The sequence below is a fragment of the Zootermopsis nevadensis genome, unplaced genomic scaffold (genome assembly GCF_977971745.1).
Source record: "Zootermopsis nevadensis isolate Lab colony 2312 unplaced genomic scaffold, Znev_1.0 Znev_ptg000021l, whole genome shotgun sequence".
Taxonomy (NCBI): domain Eukaryota; kingdom Metazoa; phylum Arthropoda; class Insecta; order Blattodea; family Termopsidae; genus Zootermopsis; species Zootermopsis nevadensis.
The window spans coordinates 2,888,361-2,915,935 of record NW_028259153.1 but is presented as its reverse complement, the minus strand read 5'-3'; the positions used below and the strand labels follow the sequence as shown (position 1 = coordinate 2,915,935).

At 40.0% G+C, this 27,575-nt stretch overlaps 1 protein-coding gene and 1 long non-coding RNA gene across 4 annotated transcripts in view; one reads left to right on the top strand and one right to left on the bottom strand.

Moving 5' to 3' along the window:
- LOC110832116 (uncharacterized) overlaps window positions 1-27,575 on the top strand; it is a 223,042-nt gene that overhangs the window by 178,100 nt on the left and 17,367 nt on the right. The window lies entirely within an intron of this gene.
- LOC110832117 (uncharacterized) lies at window positions 12,052-20,946 on the bottom strand. Of its 2 annotated transcripts, XR_002543825.2 has the most exons (3): window positions 20,564-20,946; window positions 14,364-14,532; window positions 12,052-12,984 (listed from the first exon to the last, which is right to left on the bottom strand). It is a non-coding gene; the product is annotated as an uncharacterized LOC110832117 (long non-coding RNA). The 2 variants fall into 2 exon arrangements; XR_002543824.2 differs by lacking the exon at window positions 12,052-12,984 and having other exon boundaries at window positions 13,674-14,532.

Genomic DNA, 27,575 nt, shown 5'->3' with positions numbered 1-27,575 from the left:
GAAAGATTTCCAGGGATGCTTCCAGGCTTGGCAGCGGCGCTGGGATCGTTGTGTTCACTCCCAGGGTAACTACTTCGAGGGTGATGGATGAATTTAATACCTGAGATAAGTGTACGGGTTTTTATAGGCGCAGTCTTGAAACTTTCCGATCGCACCTCGTAATACAGAATCGCATATCAGTTCGTGACATATATTTCGATCCGTTTGTCACCAAACTAGTCTTTTCTAAATTAATTTAAAAATTTCTTGTCGTTCCTAAACATTTCATGGCATATATGGAGAGGGGGGAGGGACTTGAAACTGTGACCTCTCTCAAAATATGTTCGTGCCTCTTTCAGAGACAAGACAGATTACCTTCACGTTAAGAACAGCGATCAGTCGAATCAATTTTCCAGAGTGCAGACCCATAAATTAGAGAGAACAATTTTTTGTGTTGATCCAGTATAAAGTACTGTCGAAAAAGCAGGTTTCTAAAAAAAGAAATATATAAACCATCACAAAATTAAATTAAATTGCTATACTTTTTTGTTAGTGACTTCAGTAAGGAAGGAGGCGGGTGTTCGAGATGGATTGCTTTGATTTTCTTTTTACAGCAAATCGGTTTTCTCATCAAGCCCCTGGCTCTAACCGACTAAAGTGCATTTATAAGCTGCACACTGGTTTCAGCTCAGTAGTTTGCTTTTTTCCCCCACGTGATAAAATGTAGCTGGTAATGACGTGATGTATTGAACGAACTGATACTTGTGTTGAGAATAAATGAATTTTGTAAAGTCGGGATAGCTCAGCATAATAGCCAGGCTGCATGTTGGATACCCTGCGTTCGATTCCAGGCAGATCTAAACGGGCTGCTGATCGTATATTTTCTATGACGAGGCGATAAGGCGGTCAGGGCTTGAACCTGACCACTGAAGTCCATTTAGTGCCCGTGTTAAGAATGTGAGCAGCTCCACTCCCCTGTATGCCGTCATGACGCTTGTAATTAAGCACCAGGAACAATTTTTTGTAATTAATATGCGTGTAATAAGTTGTAGTTTATGTTGATGAATTTGACAAAAACACTCCTTGAATGAGAATCTAACTGCACTGATGCTGTGAGCTTGTGATCTCTTCGTGGTTGCACAATTAGCTGAAGATGATTCCCGTCCTCAACTATTTCATATGTGGATTGCCGTTGCGGAGTTTAAGATTCACCTGTCTTCAAGTTTTTTTCATCCGGATTGCGTGAATATGAACCTCTGCTACCGTCATCATGTAGGGAGCGAATTTGGACGGAATTAATCACTGCTGGCAGAACGGATTCCCTCCATAATCCCTTCTCCCAGTGCTTCGTTATTCCAAAAGCTCTAGGTCCTCTGTAATAACCTCCGTCTACGTCTCTTTATTCTTAGTTTGTTTAACGACGCTTACAGAAGCTCGGTTTTATGTCTGATGAATGATTGGATTATTAGTAAATATTTATTTGGAAAAGATGTGTCAGAAGTGGAACTAGTCTTTGTGGTTGATAATGTGTGTTAGAATAAATAGGCACTTGTATTATTTGGTTACAAAATTAACTCCGCGGAACGGAGTTCTTGAGATGATCGTAGCCGCTCAGTTACTCAAAAATTCTTTGGCATTTATGGAACCCGAGGGTGATTGGTGGGGCATGTAGCGTACATGGATGGGACAAGAGGTGTGCACCGGGTACTGGTTGGGAAGCCTGAGGGAAAGAGACTGCTGGGGAGACCTAGACGTAGATGGAGGATAATCTCAGGCGGGATCTATGGGAGATAGGAGTTGAAGGAGACAGGGTCCGGTGGTGGGCTTTGGTTAGTTCGGTGATGAACCTTCGGGTTCCGTGAGCCATCTAGTTGGTTTGGTCCACTATTTGGGAAGCCTGAGGGGAAGAGACCGCTGGGGAGACCTAGACGTAGATGGGAGGATAATCTCAGGCGGGATCTATGGGAGATAGGAGTTGAAGGAGACTGGAATTTGTTGTCCGGTGGTGGGCTTTGGTTAATTCGGTGATGAACCTTCGGGTTCCGTAAGCCATCTGGTTGGTTGGGTCCACTATTTGGGAAGCCTGAGGGGAAGAGACCCCTGGGGAGACCTAGACGTAGATGGGAGGATAATGTCAGGCGGTATCTATGGGAGATAGGAGTTGAAGGAGACTGGATCTTGTTGGCCCAGGACAGGGTCCGGTGGAGAGTTTTGGTTAATTCGGTGATGAACCTTCGGGTTAGGTAAGTCATCTAGTTAGAGGGTTCATTACCATGTTTACAATTTCTCGCCAGTGGTTCGTGTCCTGAGCAAAATGAATCCAGTTCTGTCACCTTTAACATCCATTTTAATGTCATTCTGTCAACTACGCGTAGGTCTTCCGAGTGGTCTTTCCCCTTCAGGCTTACCAACCAGAATGTTTGTCCCCAGCTTGACCTATAAACTCTGTTCCACTCTGCCGTCAATTTAAACAAACGTTTCCGGTTCCACTTCTTACACCGCTAATATCATATTTATCTTTGCAAGGTAACTGCTATTGTAGTTGTTTTCAAGTACGTTTTGTTTAAAATTAAATGATTGTCTGGTTCTACAGGCGCTTTTCCTCGCACATGAGGGCGATTAATTTACTATGCACTATGTTCTATTAATGCAGATAATAATAACATAATTTTTTTTAATTTAGAGAGTTTACGTAGAAGACTCCTGGCATTTAAAGCTCCAAATCTGAAGCCCTGTGTAACATTTCGCAACATGATAGCCTCTATTCGGCATACGCTTGGGCTGAGGTTGACATGACCTTGACCTAACCATGACCTCAAATTGACGTGAATATGGTCATTCATGGACCCACCGTTCGGCAGAAATAAGCTAGAAAACAAATTACCCCTAAATGACCTTGAAAATTTTAAAGGCCTTATTCGGAATTTCATTGGGCTGATACTGCCGTGACCTTGCCCTAACCATGACCTCGGCTTGACATGAATGTGGTCATTCAGGAACCTGTTATTCGGCAGTAAACCCACCCTTTGTCGAATGTCTGGGACCTCTTGTTTAGTAAATTCTCTGCAACTCCCCTTGTCTGGAGACCGTCTTCTCCATCTGCAACCTGAGGACGCGCCATGTAGTCGAGACAAGGGGCCCAGTTAACCTGTGTTTCAGCGAAGAGCGGCCACGTTTTCTTTTGGCAGAGTGACTCAGAGGTCCATAAGCATGATGACATCACTGAAGTAATGATGTTTTAGTTTTCTTGTGCGGAGTGGTGAACAAGTTTTCTGTCCGCATATCTGGTTTCCTGTTCGGGGAAAGTGGTCATTGCCCTGGTAGCATAGTGTAGGCGTTAGCGGGAATTTCGTTATTTAAAGGTGAACTGCATCTTGTTAGGTACTGCTATACGCCTTTCCAGGTAAGACGAGACGCGATGTAAACAAGGTTCAGTTCGGGGAACTGCTATTATTTTTCGTAACCTTTTTCCCCAACCGGTGTCATTTCATATTAATGTTTTTGATTTTTAGAAGAGTGATATAGCAATTATAATATTATATTATTGGGAGCGTTATATTCGTATTTTATAAATAATGTCAAATGTTACAGCTTAATTTCTATCTTTACGAACTACCTTGGGGGTAAATGCATATTTATTGGAACATCGCGGCGACCACCATCTTCACGGATTATCGAAAACGAAAACACACACTCATTTTTTGTGAATTGTAGCAGTAATTTTTGTCAATTCGCACATACCAATTAAGAGTTTGTTGTGCTGTAAGTCTTGAGAACAATTGTTTGTATGTTTATAGAGTAACAGGCGGACACAAGTTTGCAGTACCGCGTGTTTCAAAAGGAGTTGCAGGAGTGAGAATTTATTTTGACCGCATAAAACTATCGATAATGAACGTATGTATGTGTTTATTACGAATTCTGATTACGAGAGGCAAGATATTGAATTTTTCTGACTGTAACATATGAATATGCAATTTCGTATGGAAATTCGTGGTACATCTGAAACCTTCTGGCGGTACACCTGTTCCTGAACAGAATTATTTTCAGAGTCAGATACATTCACTGGCATGATGAGATTATGTTACTGTGATTCAAATTCCTACAATTGTATAACGTAATTTTTATTTTATTTATTTAGTGTTCTGTCTGACGACAGGTCCATATGAACAGGATCCTTCCATCCTTTTCTCGGACTGGGACCTGTTCATATACGTTCTTGGCAGATGATCCAGAAGTGGTTTGCCATTGCCTTCTTCTGTGTGTGAATGGAGTAATTGTTGGGATGCCACGGAGGAAAACTCCGTGTTGCCTATACCACGGCCTTGCCCAACACAAGTTATAAATTCGGGCACCGCCGGGAATCGAACCCGGGACCCCAGGATTACAAGGCCAGCGTTCTAACCGCTACGTAATGCAAAATAAAAAATGGACACAACAAAAATAACTACAGAATTTTGTGTCTGCATTGCAATTTGCTTTGTATTTTCAAATAATTAATAATAAGTTTTGAAAGTAGCAGGTAATCGTTTTTCGCATACTTGAAACACCGTCAAATGCCCGTTTGGTGCTACTTTTTTCGTCCGACGGACACTTCCTTCGCTTTTGTGAGTCATTCTGTACTTTTCCCAGTAAAATATTGACAGCACGCAGTGGAAACATGAAATATTCATGAAAATGAGTTTCAGCGTCCATCAGTTCTTCAGGAAGATTCGCGTATTTTCCCTTTGTTACTCGTTTCTTCCACGCCTTATGCACTTACATTGCATATGTTTCTTTATCCTCTAAAGGGCATACGATGGACGTCCCTCGACAGGAAGTGCGGTTTCGCCATGGCTCGTACTTAAGAATGACAAAACATTGACGTAAAAACGAATTTTCCACCCCCCTCGACCCCCCATCCATCCCTTCCACGTTTTTCCGGGTTGTGGACCTCGCCTCGGATGATTGCGTTATCGAACTTCCAAAATTGTTTGGATCATCGTTTTCGTCCTGGTTGAGTCCCGGTGCTACGGGATATACGACGACGCTCCCAAGCGTGGTGAGTCGACAATTTTTGGATTAGTTTTGCCGTGTTTAATATTGGAGGATTTTTGGGTCACGACGTGGACGCCGCCTTGTTTTTAGGATTGCATGGGACATTTCGATTTTTGGCGTCTTGGATAAAAAGACTTTTGTTCGTTCCGTGTCTCCTCACTGCATTAGTGGGCTACGTAAAAAATATTTTTATGTTCTTTGTCATCCCAGCGTCTGCTTTTGTGCTACTAGAGCAGAGCGCTTTTTTCGGAACTCCTCGGGGGGTTGGTTAAGTTTTTCACGTTAGTTTTAAAATCTTGAGTAAGAAACTAAACCAACCAACCCCCCCCCCCCCCGGATGGGGGGTTAAAACACTTCACCAACCCCCCAAGGGGGTTGGTTGCGTTTTAAAATCTTGAGTAAGAAGCTAAACCAAACCCCCCGAATGGGGGGTTAAAACACTTCACCAACCCCCCTTGGGGGGTTAGTTTAGTGTCTTACTCACGTCATTTGTTTGATGACGTCATTTTTTGATAGACGACGACAAATCTCGAATTTTTATAGTAGATTAGTTTAATTTCCCGTGTTGACCTGAAGACTCCTTTCTTTTGGCACAATATGAAGCAGAAATTTGAATGAATGGGGGAAGAGGTTCGGATTTGTGGTGGTTTCCTGTTTAAATTACATTTTTAAACAACTTGTTTTGTAAGTTTTCTACACGGTATTTTAAAGACGCGTTAAATCAGAAATTTGGATACTTTTTTTTTAGTACGCCTGCTATTTTTAAACGCCGTCTTGGATATTTTATTGCAACTCTCATTTTCATAGCCTCAGTCAGATCGAATATTGTTCGAAGCACAACTCGACCTGCGCTGCTAGAGAGTGGAAGAATCCGCGCACACCTCTCGCCTGTCCGTCGCCCCTCTCTGCGGGTTCATTACTAAACTTACTGTGCTGTAGTGCGCAGGTCTGTGAGGACATTTCACAGCAAGAACGAACCATCTCCCTTTTCATGTTCGTCGTCGCTAGACCTGTCAGTGGATTGGCTGGCAGGGCACGTGGTTAGGTATGGGCTCTTGTGAACACGGTAATGAAATGTCTTGACTAGCTAGACGACTGTTAGCTTTTCAAGGATCACGAAGTTCATCTAAATAATAATTATAACTTCCTTGCCTCAAATAAAACACGTTATAAGATCATTTGATTTCTGTTATTTACGGAAATAATCACTGTTCCTGTTTCAAGTCCTTGGATTTTCCAGTGTAAATATGCTATGAAATTTTGCGTTTTAAAGGTATGACTCATCCTCCCAGACTTTTGGATGAGTGAACGAACCTTGCACGTCACACCGACACTGCTGAGGTCCGCTCACGTTACAGCACGCCACAGGTGCACAGTTTTTATTTCCTTGTATTGAAACAAATTCGTTGATTCTTCGCCAAGATTACTGGGCGAAAACGTGCTAGGCCAGGGGTCGACAAACTACGGCCCGCCGCCTCTTTTTTTTTTACGACCCGCGAGCTAAGAACGGATTTTACATATTTAATTCTTTGGAATTTCACGGATATATTTTTTGAACTCAAACTACAGTTCCAGAAGCGTTTCTCGGATCTTGATGCAAGTGCGGAAGACATTTCCATATTTCAAAATTCATTTGACTGTACAATTGGAAGTGATTAATCTGCAGTGTGATGACTTGCTAAAAAGCAAATTTCAAGAGAAGAATCTAACAGAATTCTATAAATGTCTTCGAAGCGATGGATACGGCCAATTAAGATCATATGCTCGGGGATTTGTATCTGCATTTGGCAGCACCTACCTGTGTAAAAAGACATTTTCAAAGATGAAATATGCAAAATCTCAATAGAGGTCAGCGTTAACGGATGAACATTTACAATAAATTTTGATGATAGCGAGTACTGAATTTAAACCTCAGTTTGGTGAAATATCATCTAATAAACAGGCAATTCCATTCTTCTCATTAGTAGAGCTGTATTTCAAACAATTGTAGTCTACTTATTATTATTACGTTACATTTTGTCCAATAAATTTGTTAAAACTTGGTTTTTTCTTGTTACATAAGTAGGCTTACCTATATAAATATCCTCGAGTTTGCCTCTTGGCCCGCAGAGACTAAAGTATCTACTATTTGGCCCTTTAGAAAACATGTTTGCCGACCCCTGTGCTGGGGCATGCTTGCCTCTGCATCAGACTGGTTCTGGCTCGTGTTCCCACCGGTTTCCAGTGGATTGGGCGAGATTCCCAGGAACCGCTCGTTCAAGAACTGCTAACTTATTGTCCACGGCGAAGGGTTGGGAGGGAGGGACTTCCGTGGCCTTGAAGTTTGCAGTTGGTGACGGTGGTTATAGTTATGCGAATAACTAGCTACGTATGAGAGTGCCTGTCATCGCATCTTCCATCAGCCTAAGCACTGAGACAGCTTCATCTTCATGTGTCCGCGGGCTTTGAAGTGAAGAAAGCAGGGAACACTTACAGTGTTACAAGGTGTTTGAAGTCTTTTTGTAGTCAATAATACAAGCCAAACAGAATATTGGAGATACCAGATAAGCTTAGTTACTGAAGTTACTGGTGTTCGGATATTAATTATATGACCCTGTATTAATATGTAGACTTTCTTTCGTGTAATGTAGGAAAGTGTTGTAGTTGCATCCGTGATTCTGTGAGCAGTAAAATACTGTGAGTAAATAAATTAATAAACAAGTTGAGATGATACGAAATAAATGATAGACCCAGATATTTGTGGTGATGTTTAGGGTTCTCTAGTTTTTGCTGTACTCGGGACAAAACTGTGCGCTTTGTCCACGTCCTGTGATAATGCATGGATCAAACAAAATAGATTTTTGTATGTTGGAATATTTCATAAAATTGTAATTCTAGAAACTTTGAGAAATATATTTACCGTCGGCTATATGATCAAAAGAAAATTTGCCACTGATGATGACCTCTTGAGGTCGAAACGCGTTTGGTACTAGTGTCGTTTATAGTGTAAAGAGTTTGTTCGTATGCTTGTTTTTATATTCCAATAGACTACGCGGTATGCAAAGTTTTAAGATTTAAATATGTCATTAGTTCATCTGTCCATATGTTCCAACTGTTCCGTATGTAAGAATGATATTACGTCCAGTATATTCCTTAATTAATTTCTTTTTCATAACACTCATATTCATTGTGTCAAAAGAATCAATGTTGTATTTTTATGCAGGATAATTTAAATTTGTTATATTTCTGCATTTGCAATTTCAGGACGAGAGGTTCAGACTCAAGGTAAACGTCAACATTGAAATTGTATTTGACGGTTACAGGAACATAAAATGGTGTCCTATATCGTATAACACATAGAAGCCATATTTAGAACCCGAAAGTTCAACACCGTCATCGGACACGATACTGAAATTTTTCGTTTTCCTCTAATTCTCACAACGAATCTCCCTAATCCTATTATAATTGTATTTATTTGGTGTTCACGTGGGTGTTTTTTTAAAGAGGATTTCCCAGTAAAATTCTTTGTGCATGCATTGCGTCTACAGTAGGTCCACTCGCCACCTGCTGCCTTTTTTTGTTTACCAAATGTAAGTTTAGAGGTCAGCAGAACTGAGGGATTTACAGCTGATGGCACCCCTTGGGATCGGGGCTGCTTGTAACTTGAAGTGTTCACCGTTTCAAAGCAAATAATTCTACAAAGATTCTTTCCCATTTCACTTATTAGCGTTAGACGTTAAATTTAAAAAAGATACTATTTATGGTGGCATGCAGAGAAGGCGAATGTACTCACGTGTTTGCAGTAGAGGGAAGAGCACGCACTAGTCCTGCCCACGTCAACACAGCGCCGGCCGACCACGCAATCCAAGCACGCCCCGATTGTCATAAATTGTAGACTCTGTATAAAGCAGTTAATTCCAAACATCAAGATCTGATAAGGCACGATCCGATATTGTATGGGTTTAATCTACTGGATGTATAAGCGTAAAAGAATTATTTAAATACAGCGCTGTTCTTTTGTCCCTCTGCATTGATGTTACATAAAAAGTTTGATATTAAATAATATTGATTTTCAAGACAAGTTTTTTTTTAGCATGGAATTAAAAAGTAAGGATAACAAAAGAAAAACTTGAGGCGCGTGTTTCATGTCAGATGCTCCAAATTGTATAAAGAAGCCAATGGAGAGTGAAAATCAATACTTACCCAACTAAGCGACGTTAAAAAAATCTGAAAAAAGTATTACAGTACTCGAAAGTTATTGTGCATTACAAAAGTTACACGTAAACTTAAGTTTAAAATGTAAAGGTATATAAGAGCTTACACAGGACCTGTGCGCTAACAGCCCTCGGAGAGTAGGAACCCAATAGCGGATTTATGTGTGCGACCTAAACAAAATGCATTGCAGATTTTGGATCGGGCAACCGGACTAAGACTCATCTTGCCTTATTGTACAGTTGTCTCCGAACAGTTAAATAAAGCTGACCAAAGAGTGTGTATCCTAATTTTTCTGGATAGACTAGTCCCAGGAGGACATTTCTCGTTTTCCGTAGAAAAGTGTCCAAGGTATTGCAGTCTTTTTTTTCAACAGTTTCGAAAATCGAAAGGGCAGGCAATGAAGCCTTTATAAACGTTTCTTATGAACATGCCATTAACGAAACGCCATCTGTTCTGTGATTTGTTCGATTTTTGAGTTGTCCGAAACGTCTGCATTATGATTTAAGATTCTAGGCTGTTGTAAAGCAATACAAGACTGTCTAAAGGAGACGGGGTAACAGTAATCGTCCGCATTAGGCCTAACAGCTTTTGGTATGAGACAATAGACAATCAAAGTGACCGAATATCTTAATTATGTGACTTTTTAAAGTCTAAATTGTAACCGTCCGCTGTAACCTCGTGATAGCTGTCGTTTCAGGGTGGGTGTTCGACTGCCTCTACTCCCGAGGGCTTTGTGGGTATCTCAAGGCGTAGGATATTGGGTCGTAGCTCATCGGTAGGTGGGCTATTATCTCAGGTCGTGTTAACGGTCTGTTTACACCAGCCACCAATAATTCGGATTGAAGTTTGAAGTCACTACTATTTAAGACACACAGTAATAATGAAGTTACAGGAGAAAAAAAGAAATTATAAGTTTATAAGATGTGTAGAACCGCCACGGTGGTCTAGCGGTTAGAACGCTGGCCTTGTAATCCTGGGGTCTCGGGTTCGATTCCCGGCGGTGCCCGAATTTGTGTTGGGGAAGGCCGTGGTCTAGGCAACACGGAGTTTTCCTCCGTGGCATCCCAACAATTACTCCATTCACACACAGAAGAAGGCAATGGCAAACCACTTCTGGATCATCTGCCAAGAACGTATACGAACAGGTCCCAGTCCGAGGAAATGATGGAAGGATCCTGTTCATATGGACCTGTCGTCAGACAGAACACTAAATAAATAAATAGTTTAGCGGTTAGAACGCTGGCCTTGTAATCCTGGGGTCTCGGGTTCGATTCCCGGCGGTGACCGAATTTATAACTTGTGTTGGGCAAGACCGTGGTCTAGGCGACACGGAGTTTTCCTCCGTGGCATCCCAACAATTACTCCATTCACACACAGAAGAAGGCAATGGCAAACCACTTCTGGATCATCTGCCAAGAACGTATATGAACAGGTCCCAGTCCGAGAAAAGGATGGAAGGATCCTGTTCATATGGACCTGTCGTCAGACAGAACACTAAATAAATAATAATGTCAGATGAGCGGTTACAATATTCTGATTGCTTTGTAGAAGGAATGTGTATGTTGGGGTGGGACTAACCAACACGTCCTGGACTGTGGGACGAATAATAAAACAGTCCACGGTCGCATTCACAGGGACTGGTTCATTAAAGTTCCGTTTGGTTCAACCAAGATGGGTAATTAGGATTTGGTGTTCTCACGACGATAAGTACGAAGCTGGCTGTCGGAAATCTTCGTTATCTCGAACTTTTGTTTGGGGCTGCAGAAAGTGAAGTTTCATTCTGTATGCTGTGGTCCAGGATGTATAACCCATGCAAAGAAAACTTTATCTGATATATAATTCCTCACTGTATGCTGTGATAATCTTTACAAACAACTTTAAAATCAAAATAAAATGTGTTTGACCAAATAATAACTGATCTTAAGTTAGTGTTACCGCGTTTTAAATTAATCATGTAACTCAGTTTCGGAAGTAGTTTATAGATAATTGCCGACATATTTACTTTGACACAAAATTAATGAATTGAGTGCTAAATAAGACACTTGTCGAAATCCTCCACGTCTGTCACACGCTTCGACACTTTGCCGGGCGAAGTGATGAACGTCCTCGATTGACAGTCGAAACAAAACTCCTCACATGATACGGAGTACGCCCGTCCACTAGTCATCCCACCGGCAAAAAGTTTATTTTTTACCTTAAATTACTACGCTTATCTGAAGATAAACAAGTTTTGTGATCGTGCTTCGGGAGAATTACGCGTTTTGCAACTGGACAATCCGTCCTTTTATCGTATTATTATGTAGGTATTAAATTTCGTGTGGACCTCCCGTCTGCCTCGACATTTTTTTGTAGGCATTCGTATTTGAAATGCAGGCAAATATCCATTCAAACTCTCGCATTATTCAGAACAAAAGCACTGCATTATTTCGTGCAGTAAAATTTATGTGCGTGAAGCAGATTTGTCATGTAGACAGTAAATAATACGCTTAGGTGTGTTAAATCCCAGAAAAGCCTTGAAAACAGTACGCGTACTGTGTAATACCCCTGAGCTTCCATTTTATCGATATGAATGCGAGTGTTATGATAGAATATAAGCATGTATTTGGCCTACACCAAGAGCGGGGGTACGAGAAACATGTTAAAATGGTTTCATATCGGTAACTGTTGTTAATAAATTTGTAATATTTTACACGAAGGGATTAACATTCCGGCAAATCCCGAATTACGTTAAAATTATTAACATTTTAGTTGATTAAAATATATTAATTCTGCCAATTATGGTTGTACTGTGAACCTGTTTTCATACGCTTGGATCTGTAGATTAATGAGTAGACTGGCTCGTGTTTCATATTAATTATGATTTTCTATTCTAACACCATTATATACACATATTTAAGAATCTAGAAATATAAACAAGTATAAAAAATGTTTGAAAATTAACTGATTTAGACGTCAGATTTCCATGTGAGTGCCCAACATTTTTTTTCCCCACATTACTCGCGAGGCCGAGATATAAAACATTGATTTGGTTCTCAAGAATTAAAAGATGATGTATTATTCTATAGTGGCGTTGAAGTATTAGAATATCAGACATGGTTGAAATCAAAATGGATGAACAGAGCCAATGAGAGAATACTTATATACGATATAAATCAAGGAGAGGGTACATGAGTATACGAGATGCGATCGGAAAGTTTCTAGACTGCGCGTATAAAAACCCGTACACTTATCTCAGGTATTAAATTCATCCATCACCCTCGAAGTATATCCCCTGGGAGTGAACACAACGATCCCAGCGCCGCTGCCAAGCCTGGAAGCATCCCTGGAAATCTTTCTTTGTGAGCCTGTCAAGCACCATCTGCGATTCTGCCTGAATCTCTTCTATCGTCTCAAATCTCCTTCCCTTTAGCTGAATTTTCATCTTTGGGAAGAGGAAGAAGTCACACGGAGCTTAGAAAGGAAGTTGGGGTCGGTTCTTGCAAGATCTTTGAGCTCCTGACAAACGAGAAGTCGATTCTGCTTCTGGTCCTCAGACAGGATGCGTCGCATGTGGAGTTCTTCCTTTAGAATCAGCTGACAGGAGGGTCGGTGTAATGCACTACCAAAACGCCCGTAACTAAGAAACAAATGCTAATTCGATGATGCCGGCTGGTACACTGATTCACTATGAATGTAGGCCGCACCCCCTAAAGTCAGAAGCTCGTACTACATCCGGTTCGCCCTCTATTGACACAGTATGGAAACTTTCCGATCGCACCTCGTAGTTGGTGTCTACACCTGAGGAAGGAAAGTAGAATAAACCATGAACTACAAGTAATAATTGCCAAAATAAATACAAATGATTACCTTAATGTTGCGGACGATTTAAATACCAGAGTTGACAGCGCACTAGATTAATTTGCCTCGTGGAATGCACTTAAAATAACTAATACCTTTTACCGCCATAAATAAGTTCGTAAGATAACTTAATGTGCATTTGGCAGTAGATGTATTATTGATTATATTTCATCAAGCAGAAAAACCACTCTGCTCGTAAAGGACACCAGAGTACGTAGAGGTTTTGATGTAAGTGCCAGATCATTTCATATTAATGTACAAAAAATCTGCCCCCCTCAAAAATGGCGTAAAATTATTTAGAGACCAAACTAGATGAAGAGGTCTTCAGAGTGAATTTATTGGAAGAGCCTAGTATCCGATACTTACATCAAAGCAGAATTAAAAAAAGTATCATTCTCAGTCACTTAAAAGCTTAAAAATTAACACAGAATGGGGAAACACTAAAATCTGTAGTAATGCAATCAGCTACGGAAGCCTTGGGAAAAGGAAAAGGGAAAGTTTAAAAGGGCCTTTCACATGTGGAATGAAGAAAGAGCTGCTTTAATCACAAATAAAAAGAGGCATGACAAAGTCGACCTGATAATTACAGAAGATCGTACGTAGGTAATTAAAAAATCAAAGACAGGAAATCACTGGGGTCAGATGGCTTTAATAATGAACTTTTTAAGTATGTACTAAACAGTTTTCTTGTAAAATTCTTTGATTTTATAAATATATATTGGATATATGACAATATACCAGAAGAGTGGAGAATAGCAGTTAAAGTCCCCATATATATAAAAAATGTGACAAGTAGAGTTGAAAAAAATTACAGGGGAATAATTTTCTTAAATACGGGACACAAAATATGTGTTAAAATGATCACACAACGTTTGATGATGATATCTGACTCCTCAAAGAACAGAATGGGTTCAGAAAACATCGATCGGTTGTGGATCGTGTGTATCCCAAATCATTTATAAACACAGGCAGGGTAATATACCAGCATATATAGGTTTTATCGAATTAGAGAAATCGTTTGACACAGTAAACAAAGTAAAACTTTAAGAAATCTTGTAAACCAAGACATTTAATAGGAACTATTAAGAATATGTATATCCACACAGTGATTACAATCAAAATAAAATTCAGAAACAGTGAGGACTGCACAGAAATATCACAAGGAGTTAGATAAGGATGTCCTGTATCACAAACCTTGTTTTGTTTCAAGTTAATGTCAATTGCAACTGAAAACAAACCACTTTATATGGTGACATACCCCTAAATTCATTAATATATGCGGACGATCAGATTGTCCTATCAGACTGAGTAAAACTTACAGCTTAAATAAATTTGCAAAGGAATAAAACAGGCGGTTTGGTGATTTCTTCTCGGGCTATCAACCGACGTTTCGAGAACAATCTTCGTCGTCGTCCTCAGGGTCGAAACGTTGGTGTCTTCTTCATTAGTCGCCGTGAAAGCTTCAGATCATACAAAACCTCCGGTTATCTACAAAGAAAATTGAAGCAGAACATCTCAGAGCTAAAATATAAATCAGTAACCAAATATTAGAACAAATGATCTGTATTAACTACTTTTGATGTAATATTTCTTATGTTATAAATAAAGACCCGGAAGTTAAATTGGCCACGTTCCTACAGCTACCAGGCACAGTAAAGAGAACTCTATTGAAAAGTGTAAGGAAAATGAACAGTTCTGAAGTTTTATAAAACACTGGCTGTCTCCGTTTTGCCGTACGATGCAGAAAATTGGACACTGACAGCCCCTCAAAGGAAATGGATCGAAGGTGCTGAAGTGAAGTTATTAAGGCCATTAGCAGTCTGCACTTCAAAGGACCAAGAGGATAATGGCGTTACACGCTTCGAACTTGGAGTACAAAATATCATGGAAATATTAGATACTTACAGGACAAATTGGCACGACCACTAATTGCATGTGGAATCATATCGCACGGCTTTCCAGTTATTTCGTCAAGGCCTACAGTCAGAAGAAATGCGGGACGGCTGAGGAGTTGTAGTTGAGTCCTGGATTAGTCTTGAAGTAGACTTTAAACCCTTTAGAACTCACCGTTCGTGGCCATCTTCCCAACAGATTTACGTATCCATTTTTCAGTCGGTATACTTTTCGACTTCGTAGACTGATGACTCCTTGGATTTTTAATGACACTGTCTCGACTGCAGAGATTATGGCATTGATTAAGTCTGGTCGACTATCATGAACGGTGGATAAGAGCTTTTCAGGAAGCTGTAGTGGCCTGTTTTAAAGTACTAACCCGGCACTAACAAGCCACGGTGGTCTAGCGGTTGGAACGCTGGCCTTGTAATCCTGGGGTCTCGGGTTCGATTCCCGGCGGTGCCCGAATTTATAACTTGTGTTGGGCAAGGCCGTGGTCTAGGCAACACGGAGTTTTCCTCCGGGGGCTTCCCCGGTTTCTCCGTGGCATCCCAACAATTACTCCATTCACACACAGAATAAGGCAATGGCAAACCACTTCTGGATCATCTGCCAAGAACGTATATGAACAGGTCCCAGTCCGAGAAAGGATGGAAGGATCCTGTTCATATGGACCTGTCGTCAGACAGAACACTAAGATAAATATAAAACTCGGCACTGAGCTTGAGAGAATCCAGAAGCAACTGATAAACTCCGTGATAATTGATGACGTGGCTGATATTTGATAAATTGAGAGACAAAGCTGCTGCTACTATAAGCCACTTTCACATTAAGTTTCTGTGTGTCAGTAATGAATCTGACATTCATTAAGAATTATACCGAGTTATTTTCAGGAAATGTTCACTGATATCGATCCATGTTTACTTTAATTATATTTGTGTACGCTTATACAGTTATTTTATTTGAAACAAGTTACAGTTTTTTTTAATTTCCCTCAGCGGTTTCACTCGACTACGTGGCCGGTTTCCCCCACAAACTTCCAGTTGAACATTTCCAATTTTATTTTGTTAAAATTTAGAACCTTAAATACTTTATTGTATACGATCGAACTTTTTCTTGAGTATACTAGAAAACCCAATTCAGAAACATGAATTTGTTCAAAGAAACCGCAGTCATTTGTTTAAATACATCAGTGGACTTTAAGCAATGAATTAAAGTTATAACCAGGTGGTATGTATTTGAAGGAAAATCGTATTAATTGTAGGACTAAGGAATTTTTTTAAATGTATGGCATAAATCGGATTTAATTGGAAGTTTTTAGATGTTCAGTTGTCATGCAAATCAACAACAACCAACGACATAAACAAACATTTATTCGGGTAGTTACGTGTATCTGTTCAGATATGAAAAGTGCATTTGTTATGTGGATTTATCGTGCTAAACCTGATACTGCGAGATTTCAGTATTGCATGACACATTGTCAACAAAGCTCTAACTACCAATCATATTCGTTATGTTGACTGTAACGGGCTGTCGTACTCTGTTCACAAGGGTTTTGTACCATAAACGAACCTTACAACAAGGAAACAATGAGCCTGGATATAACTCAGTCAGAAAAGTGACTAGCTTCGGGCTGGACGGCCGGGGTTCGAACCCCGACGGGGGCAGAGGATTTTTTCCTCTAGCCTCTGCGTCCAGACCGGCTCTGGGCCCCACCCAGCCTCCTCTACAATGGGTACCGGGGGGTCCTTTCCCGGTGGTAAAGCCGGCCGGGGCGTGATGCTGACCACTAACCCCATCTAGTGCCTAGGTCAAGGAAGAGAGGAGCTATACCTCCACTCCCCCCAAACGCCTACATGGCGTTTAGTGGGACTGCTTTACTTTTTACTACAGGGAAACAATTGAGCTTTTAATGTACTTCCTAGGTCAAATTTCAACATCTAAGTACAGGTTTCTGTATATTTCTTACGTATAAAATAACTCAAATTCTGAACTAATTAAAATAAGTGGCATACAGGTTGTTATAGATTACATTCGCCATTTGATGGCCAATATAATGCAAACGATATGCGTGTGTGAAGAGAATTTTTATGTAGTTTGTGGGTTTAGGAGCTGTAGATTGTGTGTAAGAAAGAATGTAGGATTTGAGGTTTTCGCGGCGGTGAGATTGAAGATGGCTGTCTTCTGGGTTGTAGCGCTGTGTAAGTCTGGTAGAAGTTTACCGACGTTTCAGAGGTCATTGCTGCCTGCATTATCATAGCAATGAGGAAAACGTCTACCAGACTTACACGGCGCTACAACCCAGAATACAGCCATCTTCAGGTAAGAAAGACTTTAAATTATTTCCATCACGTAGAGATTATTGACAGTGAGAATCAGATGTATTAAGAAAACTATATGTTACACACTTCTGGATCACAGAGACGTAGATACATTTTAGGAAGTTAAATATTCTGCGTGTAATGAAACGCGTATAAAGAGAGGTGACCTGACTGGAAATAATAACTAAGATTAATGGATTTCGACAGTCGTGTTTAGCCTCTCCTGTGGACCACATTGGACGTCAGATGGGAAATATAATTAAATCGTAACGTAGCAAGTAAGCAACTATTTATTTATATTTTAATTAATTTATATTCTTGGCATCTCCTCTACTATTTTACAGTTTGCCTTCGCCCTGCGCCCCACAGGGCAAGATTACGTGGTCTATCCCCTGCCTTGCCTGTCTTAGCCAAACTTGATTTCCCTAGACATGAGGATTTTTTAAGAAAACGGTGTAAAAGAGACATTTTACTTTCAAAAACATTCCTGACGGTTAGGAAAGATATTATGGTACGTATACCATGTGGGAGATAAGTTTGTGAGGGGGGGGGGGGGATTCGGTGTCCCAAACTGTTGAGCAGGGAAAATAAAGTTTTGCTACTCGAGTCTTCCTCGTTTGCTCCTTAATACCAAAATTCTCGATTCCCAGTTCGCACACCTTTCGCCCTCAACTTTAAGATGTTTCTCGTCTTCGTCGCGAACAATGGCGACACTGATTTCGCGTCGTTTTGCCAAATTTGCATTTGCCCCCCCCCCCGTGCCCTCTCCAGTGGTTTATTTAAATCGGCCAGATAGAAGTTTCCCTTGTTGAGAAAATATTCCTACTGTGGCCAGAGTATTCAATTATAAGGTTGAGTTAATTTCAGCTTCATTTAAACTTCTTACTGTTTTACATTGAACTCCATCTTTCATCCTGCCTCTTAAACTGGGCTGTCGAGATGTTTTATCTCCATTTCAATAACTGAAAGAGAACTTCTTGGAGTTTCAGCTGATAAGTAGCCACGTGGTTGTCGGATCGGATGGATGAGATGGGCTGGACATGTAACATGCATGTGGGGAGATGTACAAATTAAGTTCGAAGACGTGAAGGGATTCAGTTGGCAAATCTTGGCGTACATGGGAGGATGGTCTTCGAGTCGATGATAAAGAAATGATGTGGTGGCATGACTGAGGACAGGGTCCATTGGTGGAGTTTGTGACCGCCTTCGGGTTCCACAGAAGACTGGGGATTTTTAGACCAGCTCAGTGACTTTGAACTTCCCAACAAGGACTTTGCTCCGTCCGGTTAAGAGTTATATTTCCTTTCAGTCTTCTTCTTGGGTTGTTGAACGACATTTCTCAGGTGGTCGTGTTATATATCTTAAAGTGGTATGATGATTGTAAATGCTGGGAGAGTATGAGGAAAACCACGAAACAGGATACCAGTTTCCGGGCTGAGTTTTCAACCCGGATATTTCCCATATACGAAACAGGACGGCTAATCACTCAACCGTGACAATTTCAGGGCGTTGTGAATTTTGAGTAATTTATTAACGTTTTCATTTTGTTTTTATAGAAGGTCTAAACCTCTTCCTGCGTGGATCATTACAGCCGCAGAGAGGGATAAACTGCTGTAAAACTTAGGAAGACTCGGAAGGCTCTGTAGCATATCGTTTCGTCAAAATCTCCTTGTAACTCTGTTTAAAGCTTTCCTCCCCGTGGTGTCTACAGTAGGTAGGTGGAATCAGGTTCTTCCCCTCTCGCAATCTTGGTAATGTTTCCCACGTGGGTCGTAAGCTCCTTTACCTTGTTACCCCACTGACACCGCCACCGCCGATTTCCTTCGAACACCAGCGTTGGAGAGAAATACAAGATATTACGTAGTTGAAGAGATTCGGTAATATCTTTCTTATATTTTTGTTAAAACTAAAAGTACATAGTCTAAAAATCACATTTATATCCAACAGTAATGAATTACTTTATTTTGTTATAAATATGGAAAAATGTAATTTATCTTCGCTTACAAAGAAACTGAAGTTTTGTACTCGTTTATAAAAGAGACAGTTCAATAAATACTACAGGCGAAAGTCTTGTGGGTTGCGCCGTGTACTTATTTCCTGATGATGGAGGCAGCAAACGCCTCTGTAACGTTAGACTATGTGTGTTCCCGATTGATCCTAGTGGAGAAGCTATCCGTACAGCCTTGATGTGTGGAATCTACCCGGAGCCCGTCACATGTCACTTACATCAAGACTGTTAATCGTGGAAAATGCGAACCTTGGTCGTTTATGCGGTTTCAGTGGGAAACATAAATAAAGCCAGATTTTCCCTCAAAATCTAGTGTCTTTTCCAAGTTGAGCGCTTTTTGAAAATATTTATTTATCTTACAACTTGAAATATCTCGTCCTGTGAATGAAATTCCATACTTGGTCCTACTACGTTTGTCTTACTCCCTGTATTTTTCAGGTCGATTTCGTATAACCACTTTTATTTTCATACTTCTTGCAATTTTAATTCTAATTCTTCGTTGTTGTTTTTTACTTGGCACTTCGTTTTAAACTTATTTTCAAGATTTATGATAATTTACTTGCATTATAGTCGAGTTCATTCGATATTCAGCCAATCTTTAGAAGATTTAATAATTATTTATGGACATCGCCCTGAATGAAACGTTACCTGTGTCACATGAGTGACAGAATCCTGTGATTACGAAACCTGTGACATATTCAAAACTCAAATATGAGGTAATACATGAGAGTTGTGAAATAACTCTTAAGAGAGAAGGAACCGATCGATTTGTGTATTGTGTGACGAGGAAGTTGATTATTTCAGTATTTTTAGGACTGTACAATATCTGGAGGCACCTTGTTCGAATCTCCACATGGGCATAGATTATTCATAGTTCTTATGTGATTGTAAACAGTCCCTATGTACGAATTCCTTAGAATACATCGAAAGCGATTAGCATCTTATAATTTGAACTTAAGCTCTTGTACAGTTGACTAAGTTCCTTTACATAACCTAGCAACCGTAAGAATCCACGAATATACTGTTACGGAAGTAAAGAGATTTGGTACATTTTGACCTAAGCTAATTTTGTTTTGGTATTTGACATTTATAGTGTTATTGAAATATGACGTCATTTCTTGTGTAATTTCTCTGTAGGATGTTGAAAAAAAAGTCTTCCATCTATTAAAGGAACTGTTTTATAGATTGTGGCTACATAAAAATGAATGTTTCTTTGTTTCGTTTTTTTTCTGTTGTTGACATACGTAATAAATTACACTTTCGTTTAGCCTTGAGGAAATATAAAATGTCAACTCACTTTCAGTGATAGGTTTCAAGGCGCCTGTATCGTGAGACTTTGTGGTAGTCGCTGGTACTTCTGTTGGTGTGTGCGTTGAAAGGCAGAATAATTTCAGTAATCTGTCGAAACTTGCAGTAGAAATGCGTTCTCTGGAAAGACGATTAAGATACAATTTTATCAGTGCTTGTTTTCCGTCTTCTTAGATGTGTCCCTTATCAGTTACGGTCGGTGGCCGTCCAGGACGAGAGTTTGTTTGAATTACCAACCGTTCTTAAGTTTTCCCTCTGGTTCACACAGCTCCTACCACCACAGTGAAACGACTACCTACTGATTACGAAACTCGCGCAGAGCAGGCTTGTTACACACGTGTTACGTACAGTGTTGTCAGAATTCCTTACAGCGTAGCCACTGTCTGAAAGCACAGCTGTGAAGAGAGGATTACAAAATCCAGTAACTAACAAGAGACAAGGAATGTATGTCAATAGTTACGTTCTCACAGTCCATTATCGCTGTCTTATCTCCCTCCAATTCTATCAATCTCACTGTGATGATAAAACAAATCAATTCAAATCCCTCTGGACAAAATATTCCAACGCGTAGCTTTCATTAAACATTCATGACGATGAAAGATATATTACAGTCTGACCAACCTAATTTACCTCTGATTGCCGAGAGCCATGTAGGGAGAGTTCCACGACAGATGGATCCACTGTGCAGCGTAAGGCGTTCAGTGATGAGGTCAGCAATGATTTAAGAAAATATCCTGATAAGTTCTTCAGCTATCTGCGTTTAACCATAGAATCATTTGACGAATTATTAACTATACGTGAAAATGATTTGACAGAACAGGATACCATTCTGAGAAAGTCCCATCAGTCCATAAGAGAAGCTGTTCGTATTGTCTTTTTCTATATTCCTGTAATTTTTATAGATTTTCATTGCAGATGCTGTGTCACAGTTGAACACATCTCGGGATGTTCTTACCATTAGCATACCAGCAGTGGCGTGCTGAGTGTAGAGTATAAATTCATGTGTGATTCAGAAACGGCTGGATATAAAATTATATTTTAGTTTTCATAATGAGCGTGAACGACGTAGATAACATCTCCATCATAATAACTTCGTTAAACAGGATTTATTTAACGTTGTTACCACTCTAACGATTGTATTCAAAATGAAATATATTTTATTTTATTTTATTTATTTTACTTATTTTATTTATTTTATTTAGTCTTTATATTATTTACATTACAGGCTGATACAAAAACAACAACAAAAACGTTCACCCACACAAAAAATCATATTAAGCACGACGTACATATACAGAACAACTTCGAATATGTTATTAAAATGGAATAAAATCTGGAAGAGAACATCATTTGATATCTGATAAACATCTGACTAAAATACAATAATATATAAAAGTTGCATTTAATTATTATATTTAAGTTTATATAATTTTATACACCTGAAGATGGTTCTTTTAGAACTGAAACATGTCGTGAAAAAAAAATGATGGTCTAATTGTAAATCGAATATTAGTATATAATATAGTAATATTTTAATATTTAATAGGAATTTTATTGTGATTAGACTGACAAGATTTAAACAAATATATATTTATCACAATATGACGCAACTTTATCATCTCAAAATGAGATGTGTATTGTATGTTCGTTGCTCAAAGAGAATGCCATTACGGAAAAGTTCAGTAGCGCCGTTAAACAGCTATACCGGAGTATTGTCACAGGTAGGCGAGGCGGCTATGCGAGTGGCGCTTTATCGGGATTCTGTTTGACGTTGTCTTGAGCGCTGTGTTAGGTTGGCGGTATGAACAGGGGCACTGTATCGGGGTTTGATTCTGGTAGGTGTTTCGGATATATTTTATCTCGAAAGTTACTAATGAACCGAGGTAAGAATGATACCAGTTATATTTCTGACTCTGCCCTCTTATTCAGTGCCGAATTGTGGACAGTACGGGCTGGTTATCCGACCTTACGTTTTATCGACGCCTGGCATTTGCTTACGTTGGGCAACGAAGGGACACGACCGCTAAGGGCGGTATCGCACTAGGAAGCCATGGCAGCGACACCAACAGCGATGCCATGGCGTCCAGCTGCCAGAAAAAGACGCCAGACAAGCTGCCAGCTTTCGACGCCAGTCGAGCGAACAGATGGATCAACGTTATGAGATCACGAAATGAAGGGCTATTAGGAAGGAGAAATGTCCACTTTTATCACTTTTGAGGAAATGAGATTTACCTTTATCAAAACTACATACCTGGAGTGAATTTCAATTCTGTAACAAAGAAATAAGTAAGAAAAATTCTCCATACACACACTTTGCACGTCCATACCATTATTGAATTTGAAATATTTCAGTTCTTGCAAATCACATGTAATATTACATGAACAAACTTTATTTAATAAAACATTATAAAAGCAGGTTTCTTCTTAATTCACATTATTTGTGATATATAGATAGATATATAGATTGCTAAACAAAGAAACTTATAAATCAAGTTGCCATATTGGAAAGCGGCCCCGCAAATAAAGCCATAGGAACACTTCTTAGCTAATTCTTTCTTTTCTACTGTAAATAAATCTCCTCCAAATATTTCCACAAGTTCTACTCAGTTTCTTCTTTTCAAGTCCCGGTTTGCGTATTCAATAGCAGATGAATCCCATAGTGATGGTCGGGACTGAATTTCAATTATCAATCTTTCGGTGTCGAAATTATCCACGTTTGGAAGAAACAGAAATACACACAAGCACATTCACGCACGGACGTCAATGGACTGGCCAGACTGTCATGTGATGTTGATTTGGCCTTGGCCGTGGCAGCGATGCCAGTAGCATTTGAACTTGGCAGCGATGCCAAGTTGGAAGCGCTGCCAGACGGATGCCGGATGCGATTATGACTACTTAATTAATGCATTGAGTTTGGCCGAGATGCTGGCAGCTGCGCCATGGCCTCCCGTTGGCATCCTAGTGCGATACCGCCCTAAGACGTTCTGCTGTGCAGACGCTGGCGGGACCTTGTGACCTTGTCAGAAAGAAAAGGACGGAGGCTCAGAAGGAAATACCGAATGTATTCAAAATAAAACTCGTTCATTTGCAATTTTTGTTTGTGAAATTCTTTATTTAACGCCTTCTTTTCTTCGTAATTTAATAATATATTAAATTGAGTTATGAATGTTGGTTCATATTTGCCATCGACTTCTTTATTAGTTTTCCGTATTATCCGACATTTTACATTATCTGGCTGTCTTTCGGTCACGTGTAGGTTGGATAATCGGGAGTCTGCTGTATTTCAGAGTTCTGTTCTTATCTGAGAGAACATTATTACTCATTGGTGTTGTTTGTGAGGATTTTCTGTGTATAATTCCTTTGCTGCTTATAGTTTGTAAGAACCACTTCAGCTTCTGACGTGATTATATTGCATTGACATTCACAAAATATTCTTTAATGCGACTGTTGAAGAAATTGAAATCTAGGTCTTGGTGTACGGTACTTTGGTGACAGAAATGCATTAATTTTAAATGGTGTTTTAGAACTAGTGGTTCGTGGGCCCCTGCCGTATCGAAAATTATATTTACCGTGTTGTACGATGAGAAAAGATAAAGGTAAATACTCCTCTGGTTTACGTAGGTTATTATGTTAGCAGAGTCATCGATATGAAACAACCAGCGCATAAACAAGACCTGAATATACCCGCATCTTATTCCTTTCAACTCCTACCCTAAAAGAAATCACTCCAGAACTAGTTATCGCCACATAAACCTTAACTACCCTTTACGTCTCTCCACACCCCCACAGAACACCCTCTTTTCCATTTCCATTTATTATCCTACTCACGAAATAGTACAGATCCATGCCATAAAACTTCAGAGGTTGGTAACATGTAACGAATACTTCCGCTCCGTGAAATGTTGCAACTCAGACACTGGACCTCATTTTAACCGTTGCATTACAGTCTGTAATTATCAGGGAGGGAATACGAGATGCGATCGAAAGGTTTCCAGACTGCGCGTATAAAAACCCGTACACTTATCTCAGGTATTAAATTCATCCATCACCCTCGAAGTAGTTCCCCTGGGAGTGAACACAACGATCCCAGCGCCCCTGCCAAGTGTGGAAGCATCCCTGGAAATCTTTCTTTGTCAGCCTGTCAAGCACCATCTGCGATTCTGCCTGAATCTCTTCTATCGTCTCAAATTTCCTTCCCTTTAGCTGAATTTTCATCTTTGGGAAGAGGAAGAAGTCACACGGAGCTTAGAAAGGAAGTTGGGGTCGGTTCTTGCAAGATCTTTGAGCTCCTGACAAACGAGAAGTCGATTCTGCTTCTGGTCCTAAGACAGGATGCTTGTTTTAGCATTTCATAGGTTTCCGTAGCCGTTTTGGCGAGTCTTTGGCAAAATTTGATGCACACGCCATTCCGAAATCGCAGGAGGGTCGGTGTAATGCACTACCAAAACGCCCGTAACTAAGAAACAAATGCTAATTCGATGATGCCGGCTGGCACACTGATTCACTATGAATGTAGGCCGCACCCCCTAGCGGCAGAAGCTCGTACTACATCCGGTTCGCCCTCTATTGACACAGTCTGGAAACTTTCCGATCGCACCTCGTATAGTAGATGTCTTAGGACCCTGTTCTGAATACCGTTCGGTCCCCGATCCTGAAGGCCAGAAGGACCTCGGAGGGACTGGTTAATTTCGGTTCACTTGCGGGTGCTTACTCGTATGCGCGTATTGCCTCAGTAACTGCCGGGTCTGATGGATCACTTACAGGTCGAAACTGGGCCTCAAGGTTGTCGGCCAGGTCTTCCGTCTTCTCGGAGTCTGAGAGAACTTGTCTTCCCGGTACTTGCAAGTGGGGCGACGTATACTATGAATAATAATTAGGTCCACCCGTACGTCCACAAGAGCGATTGCATGCTCCTGTCTGTGGCTTGTCTTGTTTTGATTTTTCAGCAGTAACAAAATTATCGGAACTTCAGTTTCATCACTCGGTTGTATTGTCGGTGGTAAACACGTAGATGGCCTCAGCTCACGAAATAAGCTGTTCTGGAATCATGAAAAGAAGTTGAGTTGCCGGTCTGAAATCGATATCATTTATTTATTTATTAATCTACGCAACTTACATTTTAAATGGCCTAGAACATCTCCTTAGTTAATTTCGGTTTTATTCTGTACGGAAAAATCCTGGTACAAAATTACAGGTTTGGTTTTTGCCTTCCCCGCGGTCTTGGAAGATAAATGTTTTATTACATTCTACCTCAACTCTCGTCACGGTTTGGCGCTGATGGAAAATTCCAGGGTTTTACTTTGACGTGCCTTTGAGTATTCATTACTAGTTATGTCATCTTGTTTTGAGAACAGAACTTTCATTGACAGTGGCACGAGTTTCATTTTATTTCTCAAAAATCTACGCATTCATTATTAATAGCCGTTGCAACATGACCTTAAAATCTGTATGTATTTACTGTTTCAGTGTTTAACAGAAAAAAAGTTAATGCCTTGATAACACGTTCTTTATATGTTATTAGTTATATGAATTATTATCCAGATATCATCTGGATATTGATGTGGGTTATTAATATTAAACAGAAGATGGCCATTTTCATTATCAAATACAATGCCATACGAAGATAAGTCAGAAAGTATCTGCAAAAGTACAGGCATACCTCGTTTCATTGCTTCGAGCAAGTCTATCGGCGCCATTTTTCCAACATGTGCTCACTTCGTGTCTCTGTGTCACATTTTGGTAATTCTCGCGATGTTTTTTAGACATAACGCTATTGCACACTTAATAGACTACAGTACAGCGTAAACATAACTTTTATATGCACTGAGAAACCAAACAATTCGTATGACTCGCTTTATTGCGGTGGTCTGGAACCGAGCCCAGATGTATCGAGTGAGTTGTAAAGCAGGGCACACTTGTGAGTAGTATGTTGTTTTAATTGTGGTTGTCTGAGTTATATCGCCATGTTGTCTTGTAGGTGGTTAAAAAATTCTATACCGACCTTTTGTCTCTATTTCATGTACTGAAGATAGAGAAAATAGGTTCATCTGAATCAGTGCTATCCAAGATTTTAAATCTTCACGGCATCAAAATCCAGATGACTGCAATCGAAATTCTCGCCGTCGTGAAAACTTCAATTCTCTGGAAGTCATTCGATCCCTGTATCATATTTGACTGTGTTGACTTTTAGTGTACTGATAGCCATTCTCTCCTTCAGGAGCTCCCTTGTCCGAGTGTCGCCTGGGATAGTTCACTGCCTATAATTCTACCTCGGTAGCGTCCTGTCTTTATGTTCAAATTGTATTAGACTTCGTGTTATCTACTCAGCAACGCCGTTAATCTGCTTTAACCTTACCATGACCTAAGAATTTCGGCGGGAACGAATGAAGTTTCGAATGAAACTGACCTCGTTCTCCGCTCAGATCAGACAGTCTTTTCTGAATAAACCTTGTTAACTACGAGACATGTTTGAGGTATGTGAGATAGCCCAGAAATGTTTTGACTAAAACTGAATACATCTTAAGAAAGAAATTTTCTCTTTGAATTCCTGAAAATTGGGTCAGATAACATAACTTTAAATTTATACAATAAATAATAGTAATTATAATGTAAGTAAAGTGTCTCGCTACGTGCCTATGAAGGCAAAGAAAACTAAAGCACAATTACACTTTCGGTTCACCTGTGTTAACTAACTAGATGGCTTAGGGAAACAGAAGACTTATCACAGTATTAAGTAGCAAGCATCTCTGAAACGTCAGTAAGCTTTTAGCAGACTACACGACGAAAACGATCCAGAAGACAGGCATCTTCTGACTCACCGCCGTGAAAACTTCAAAATCGTACAAAATCCAATCGCCTTACCTGTGTTTAATAACCAAAATATTACCCACAAAAGTTGCACGTAACACAATTTACGTACGCATAAGAATCACGCTTATGACGCGCGCTGTGCGTATGATTGTCCCTCGTGACACCATCAACGCAATCCAGCCTCTTCATGT